Source organism: Triticum dicoccoides, chromosome 1A (genome assembly GCF_002162155.2).
Source record: "Triticum dicoccoides isolate Atlit2015 ecotype Zavitan chromosome 1A, WEW_v2.0, whole genome shotgun sequence".
In the NCBI taxonomy this organism is placed as follows: Eukaryota; Viridiplantae; Streptophyta; class Magnoliopsida; order Poales; family Poaceae; genus Triticum; species Triticum dicoccoides.
The window spans coordinates 116,228,134-116,234,964 of NC_041380.1; the positions used below are offsets into that span (position 1 = coordinate 116,228,134).

Sequence of the window (6,831 nt, forward strand, 5' to 3'; positions counted from 1 at the left end):
TACAACATCACGTCGACTCACCCAACAACTCTCTCCACCCACCAAGTAAGACCATACCGACAAAAAGAACTAACACAAGCATAATTAAATGTTAGCCCAACCCGGCTCAGACACATAACAAGCCGTTGTCTGACAACCATGAAACACACTGTTAAAATATATTGCCCGTCTCTCTCTATCGGTTCGGACTTTTGGATGAGTTGGCTAGAGTATGAATTCAATATGGTATCAGAGTCAGCAGGTCTTGAGTTCAAGACCATGCCAACGCAGTATTAAAAAAGATTCTACGTCCTACATAAATCCATATATTGTCCGCCTCTCTTTATCAATCCGGACTTTTGGATGAGTTGGTTGGAGCATAAATTCAATGCACACATAACTTTGTCTACCGAGCGGGGCCTGTCAGTGAGAAGGGTAGATGACCGGTCGCCGCTATGCTCAGGAAAACGATTCAGACTGCATGCCAAATTATCCCTTTTTAGAAACGTTGGCATGTCCCGCAGAAACGGGAAGAAAATTTTCACTAAATGAAGTTTTTTGGAACTCCATGATGCTCTAAAGTTGCCACTTCCCGTGATTTGTAGGAAGCAATTACATAGAATGGTATTGACCAGTCCATTTTCTCGGTACTGACAACAGTGAAATAACTCCTCAAAGGTAGGAGGTATACAGACTTGGCAACCTAAGCTTTAGTGAGCATCAACCTTCAGCGTCTGGGCGATCTCATGCAGGAGGTCCTCTGCACTTCTTTTCTTTGTTTTGGTGCGGAGCTGTCCACTCCTGGTACTTGCGCAAGCTGCCGGTGAAATCGGTGAACAGCGCGTCGACTCTGATCTCTCTGAGCCAGTACTCATATTCAGCATAAGGGTCTTGATGGAAGTTGAAGTGCAGGTATGAGTTCTCATTTCTGAATGTGTATGGATGCACCTGGAACGCCACCATGATTCAGCAAGGTACTGTCATCTAAGACCTTGCATATGATAACAGAGAGAAACGTGTGTTGCTCACCTGAAGATTCAGAGCATGTGCCCGTGCCACAAGATCGGTTGCAGGGCCTAAAAGGTTATTCTCTGGGGGGATAATTGTATCCTTCCATGGCCCAATCCCAATTACATACTTCCTTATGAATGCGAGATAGCCGTTCGAAGTTATCTCATAGTATGACTGCAGATTACAAATCGTCTTTGAAAACTAGGAGTTTTCGGGTGACGAACTTGACAGAAAAAAAAGTAGTGCTTACTGCTGATCTTACCTGATTGGTATCTTGAGTTGGAACTGTGGTTTCGTCTATTAGAAGTAGTTTTGGAGCATTTGTGATGTTTGAGATGTAAATTAGTGAGGTTGGAGCAAAGGATTGGATGAATAGCGGCTTCTTGAGCCAATCTTCGGACATATATTTGCCTTTGTAGCCATACTTGAGAAGCGTCTCGACAAACTTGTCCTCAAACTTCTTGCCACCTGACCACTTGACCTGCATGTTTATTCAAAAATCATATTGTGGAAGAATATTCAAGAAATCAGTAGACATTAAAGTTGGTTCATTTCTTAAGTAAACAATGTGTTCCAAGGAGTTTGTCAGGTTGAAATCACCTACATGCTGGTTGATGAAAATAGGATTCTTGATCTCTGGGTATATTCCGACCACCCTGTCAGCATGAAGTGCAATCAAGATAAACTCATCAAATGTAAGAATATTGTACTTCCCTGCAATATAGTAGGAGAACATTATTAGCAGTAGCAAAGAAACAAGAGTTATGTATTTAAAGGGACATTAAATAGTACTCCCTCCTATCCAAAATAAGTACCGCAGTTTTGAACTGGGGTTAGTTCAAAACTGCGACACTTATTATGAATCGAAGGTAATAACTAAAAATGTATAAGGCATCCGAATTACACACGACTGAGACTAATATGATTTTATTTCATTGTTGATGGCAAACATGAGAGTCATATTTAAGGGCAGTAAAATGCATTTAGAAAAATAAGAAAGCAAGAAATAGACAAGACAAAAAGTAATACCATTATACTGTTGATCCCTGAAACTGAAGCGCTGTTTCACCCTCAGTGATTTCAGTTCTCTTAGTGTAAAATCCACTGGAAGCAAGAAGAACTCCAAAAGTCAGAAGTAGATTCTCGACCAAAAAATGTTAGAAATAGCAAGTTAGCAACAAAAGAAGGTTAAGATACAGTTTCACATACCGGTAAACCAACCAGTCATATTTACTCCCTGGACTTCATAGGTTCTCTTCCTGCCAACGAACTCGGTACGGTTGGCGATGTCGGTCGTGTCATCCAGTGTTACATCATGAAAACATATCAGATGACCGTCCTCTGATGCAAGTATATCAGTCTCTATGAAGTCTGCACCTTCCTCGATAGCCCTCTGCCATAAACAATGCACAAATATATTCAGGTTCGGTTAAAAAAATAAAAAATCAGGCTTGCATTAACATATTGGATTTCAGTCTTCAGAGAATCTCCACCAGATTAAAAAACAGGCTAACAATCTGGACATGACATGATCTTCGGGATATTCTTCAGCATACACCTCTTTTCATCATGGTTGGGCATGTGAATGTGCTGTCCTAAAATTATACTATAGTCTTCTCGGGCACTGAAGACTATTAGGTTAATACGCAATACTCCCTCTGTCCGGAATTACTTATCACATAAATGGATGTATATAGACGTATTTTTAGTTCTAGATACATCCATTTATGTGACAAGTAATTCGAAAACGGAGGAAGTACAGTTGAATTTGACGTGGCACTAAAATATACTACCATCTGAATCCGATGCAACATAGAAGGAAGGGCAAGTAATTGAGGAGTAAATTGCTGGTTACCAAATATGCGGCAGCTGTCTCTTCGGGTATTTCGCCATTGGAACCCCTGTGGGCAATGTTGTAAGGCCTGGATGTCTGTAGTGGCTGCTTCTTGTGGTTTACATCCAGCTGACCGTGGCGACGGGCGGCTGGGTTGGCATCGGATCCTCCAATGATTAGAAGCACAAGGACAATGACGGAGGCGTGCCCTGTCAGAGAATGCATTCAGTTCACAGGATCTTGAAACTAAGCAACTACTCAAGATTCTGACGAACCGATTCGATACAAATTTCATCTTTGCCATATGAAGTTGCGCTACTCCGAGATTCAAAATAGCAAGATCATCAAATTCAGATCAAGTCGAGCTTTTGTGGGGGGAAACACATACATGGGCGCTAACTTACATCAAATCGATGCATTATTCAGAGAGAGAGAGAGAGAGAAAAGCCATGGTATGGCACTTACAGAGGGAATCCATGGTGCTTCTGCTGCCTCCCTCCTTGCTTCCTTCTCCTCCTTACAAGCGTAGCCTCCTCCTCCGCCTATCGGAGTCAGAGTCAGAGAAGCTTTTAAGAAGCGGCGGCCTGGCGCGGAATATTCCTTTGAGAGCGACACACCCAAAAAAGTCTTGTAAGTGGCGACGCTATTTGGATTTGGATTTGGACATGGCGTGAGCTGCTACCCCTGCATTTCTTTCTGCTGCTTCTTTGATTTTCGGAGGGGAATGAAGTCGATTGGAGTCGGGACTCCACTGGACAAACACGGTGACTCTGGCTGCCCCGTACCTATCGCAGAGTCGTCGTCCGTCGCCCGGTACAGCAGGGTTGCAAGGGTGTCGACAAGTTTGCTGTCAGTCAACGATTTCAGCGGTCAGTGAAATCCGCTGGGTTCACTAATTGCATAGGGTCACATCCTATGAGGAATCTGCTGGGTAATGGGTATGCCCATCCGTCCTAGTGTCAGATCAGAAGACTGCAGGCGTGAAGAAAATGATTCTGAGCTCCGAACCTCACATATTATCGGTCTCTACACATACATACACAAGTGAAAAATGCAAAGACAAAACGCTTCTGCTTCGGTGCACCCCAATGGAGCGACCAAAAGATCATCAAAATACGGACAAAATCCGTGTCCATTTGGGTCGCCCCATCAAAATAGCAAGACCAGCAAGAGGACGCCTAACGCCTCCATCGGCGCCCACCCACCTCCCCCTCCCCATATATGCAGCTTCCACCTCTCTTGCCGCGGACCTCGCTCCTTTCGGCACGTTGTCGGACACGCGCCTGCCGTCGGGATGACATCTGAGCATCGAGGCGTTCCAGTGGCACCAGTCCCCACCATCGGCTCCGTCGCCTTGATGTGCACCATTGCTGTGTATCAGGCACGCCTGTCGTTGGCGGCGAGGGGGGGTCTGGCCTACGCCCCTAGAACCCTCTTTGGCCGTAGATCCTCACCCAGGATCATGTGGACCAGATCCGGCACTTCGACGCCACGTAGCCACCCATTTTGGGAGGGGCGCAATTACCATCACGTGTTGGCCGCGTACCACGCACAAGTCAGGGGTGTTCCGGTGCCTCCAAGTGGTGACAGCGGCTCTATGCCGCGAGGCGATGTCTTCATCAATCTGGAATTGAGCTCCACGGCGCGCAGCAGCCTCCGCGTCCCTAAGAAGGATCTGGTGCCGCCTTGCCGGGGGGTACAAAGTGGCCAGGGAGCCTAGCAACCCGGAAGACTCATCGGGGTTCCTCCAAGCATTTCGTGAATCAAAGGTGCCGCGGCGCCACCCTCACAACTCGGCGGGCGTGCGGGGGCTTCACTTTACACTTGCCACTTCGGTGGCCTCGGCTGGCATCATCGACCTCGGGAGCGACGACTCCCTCGGCCTCGGCAACTACGACAACAAGTAGTGAGGATTAGGAATGTGACTAGTTATGTTTAGACTCAAATTTCATTTGAATCCTCTAAAAATCCTAAAAATTAATAGAAATTTGGGCTGTTTGAATCTTAGTTGAATGAATTTAGATTTGTTTGAATGTTATTTGGATTGCTGAAAATTATTGGAAAGTCCTAATAAATTTCTCCACATCTCCCAATATCTAGGGTAATTTGGCATCTCCTAATACTTGCCACGTCAGCTTGTCGCCCCCATTGCCCACCGCGTCGCCCGCACGCCGTCGCCGCACCACCACCGGCACGCTGCCGTTTAGAGAGAGAGAGGGAGATGCCACATTGACAAAGTGGGGGCAATATGTCAGGTTTGGTACCGGGGAAATGTTTTTTTTGGGAAACTTCAGAGAGCTTTATCCAACAAAAGCGGTCCTCGAACAATCAACTAGGAGGCCGTTGATCAGGAACAATGGTTCAGAGTCTAGCTAGCTATCAATGACCATCAGCGTACAAGCATGCTTTGCACAATGATGAGCCGGTATTGAACGACAAAAAGAGTAAAAGATGAAGATAGCTCTCGAATTTCGTCAAGGGTCGGTGCCAAAGCGGAAAGATCATTGCGGCGAGAGTTCAAGAGGTTGATGGGACGTGATGAGGTTCGTGCAGCAATCTAATCTCGAGGCCAATACTCGGGCCTCGAGCGCCAGATTTATTGGAGCGGGGTCATATGGGGATACGCGCAAATTTTGGGTGGCATATATAGAATTCACCCTATGATCAAAGGTGCCACTGGTGATTCTACCCACAGCTGTAGGGAGACCCAAATATCTATCACTGAAGGCCACGACTAGAATACCCAACCTCTGTTTCACAATCTGTCCCACATTCCTTGGCGAGTTGGGGCTGAAGAAAACTGCACCCTTCAGTTTATTAACACTTTGACCTTGACAGACCGCATAAATTTGGAGGATCTCATTAAGTCTGTCCGCACTATGAATATTTGTGTTGAGTATCATTGTTATTATGAAAACATAGGATAGCGTAGGATTTATTCCATCTTGCCTTATACTTCAAGACGACCTTGTAGTTCTATATATATGCTCATGAGGCTCAAGCAATACATCAAACAATTCCACCAATCCTCTCTCTCCCTTCTAACATGGTATCGGAGCCAAGAGGTCTTAAGTTCAAGACCCGGCTGGCGCAATTAAATTGCAGTCCACTTTCGGTCCATGTTTAGGCCTGAGGGAGCCACACGTGAGGGGGAGTGTTGACGTATAATGTGCTGCATCTCTTCCATCAGATCGGTCTTTTGGTTGCATTGGCTAGAGCATGCACTTCTACAATTTGCACTGATGAAGATCAGACTATCATCAGCAAAAAGCAAGTGATATACCCACGGAAGTGAGTCATTCAGCACACAATAGAAAAAGAAATGGTGACATGGGATCTCCCCGCCGCAATCTCATGAGGGGGTAAAATGCGTCAGTAACTCACCTTTCACTTGCACCGAAAATCTGACTGAAACACACATTTCATAATCAGCCGGATAAAAATTAATGCTAAAGCCCATCTTCCAAATAATGCCATTTCACTCTATCACACAAGAGTAATTTTCCCTTTCTTCCTTCTCGTCATTGCATGTACACTCTCAAAAGCCACAACAGCATTATATGTTATCATACGCCTTGGAACGTTGTGGAAGGGGTTATTGAGGATCTGAGAAAGCACCACACCTTTGCCTATTACAGCCAAAAAGAGGGAGAAAGGAGGATAAAAAGAAACACACCAAAAATCGGGGCGATGGTGCGAAACCCTGCACCCAAACTTGGAGGATGGCTTTGCATATGGAGCGAGGCAGCCAGAAAGAACTTCAAGGGAAAAAGCAGTAGGATATCTTCAGAAATCGCTACAATAACAGTGGAAGTTAGATCATGCACACATTTTTTTGTTTGCAAGGAAGAGTGACCCTTATTCGAGGTTAGTAGGCAACAAATAAGACCGCACACCTAATTATCCATGTTAAAAATCGTTGGCATGTCCCGCAGAAATGGAAAGAAAAATTTCACCAAACGAATTTTTTTCGAACCCTATGATGCTCTACAGTTGGCACTTCCCGT

At 45.4% G+C, this 6,831-nt stretch overlaps 1 pseudogene; it reads right to left on the reverse strand.

Annotated features, from left to right (window-relative positions):
* Window positions 1-487: 487 nt before the first annotated feature.
* On the reverse strand, window positions 488-3,587 carry LOC119365853 (annotated as a pseudogene).
* Between the last annotated feature and the right edge of the window lie 3,244 nt (window positions 3,588-6,831).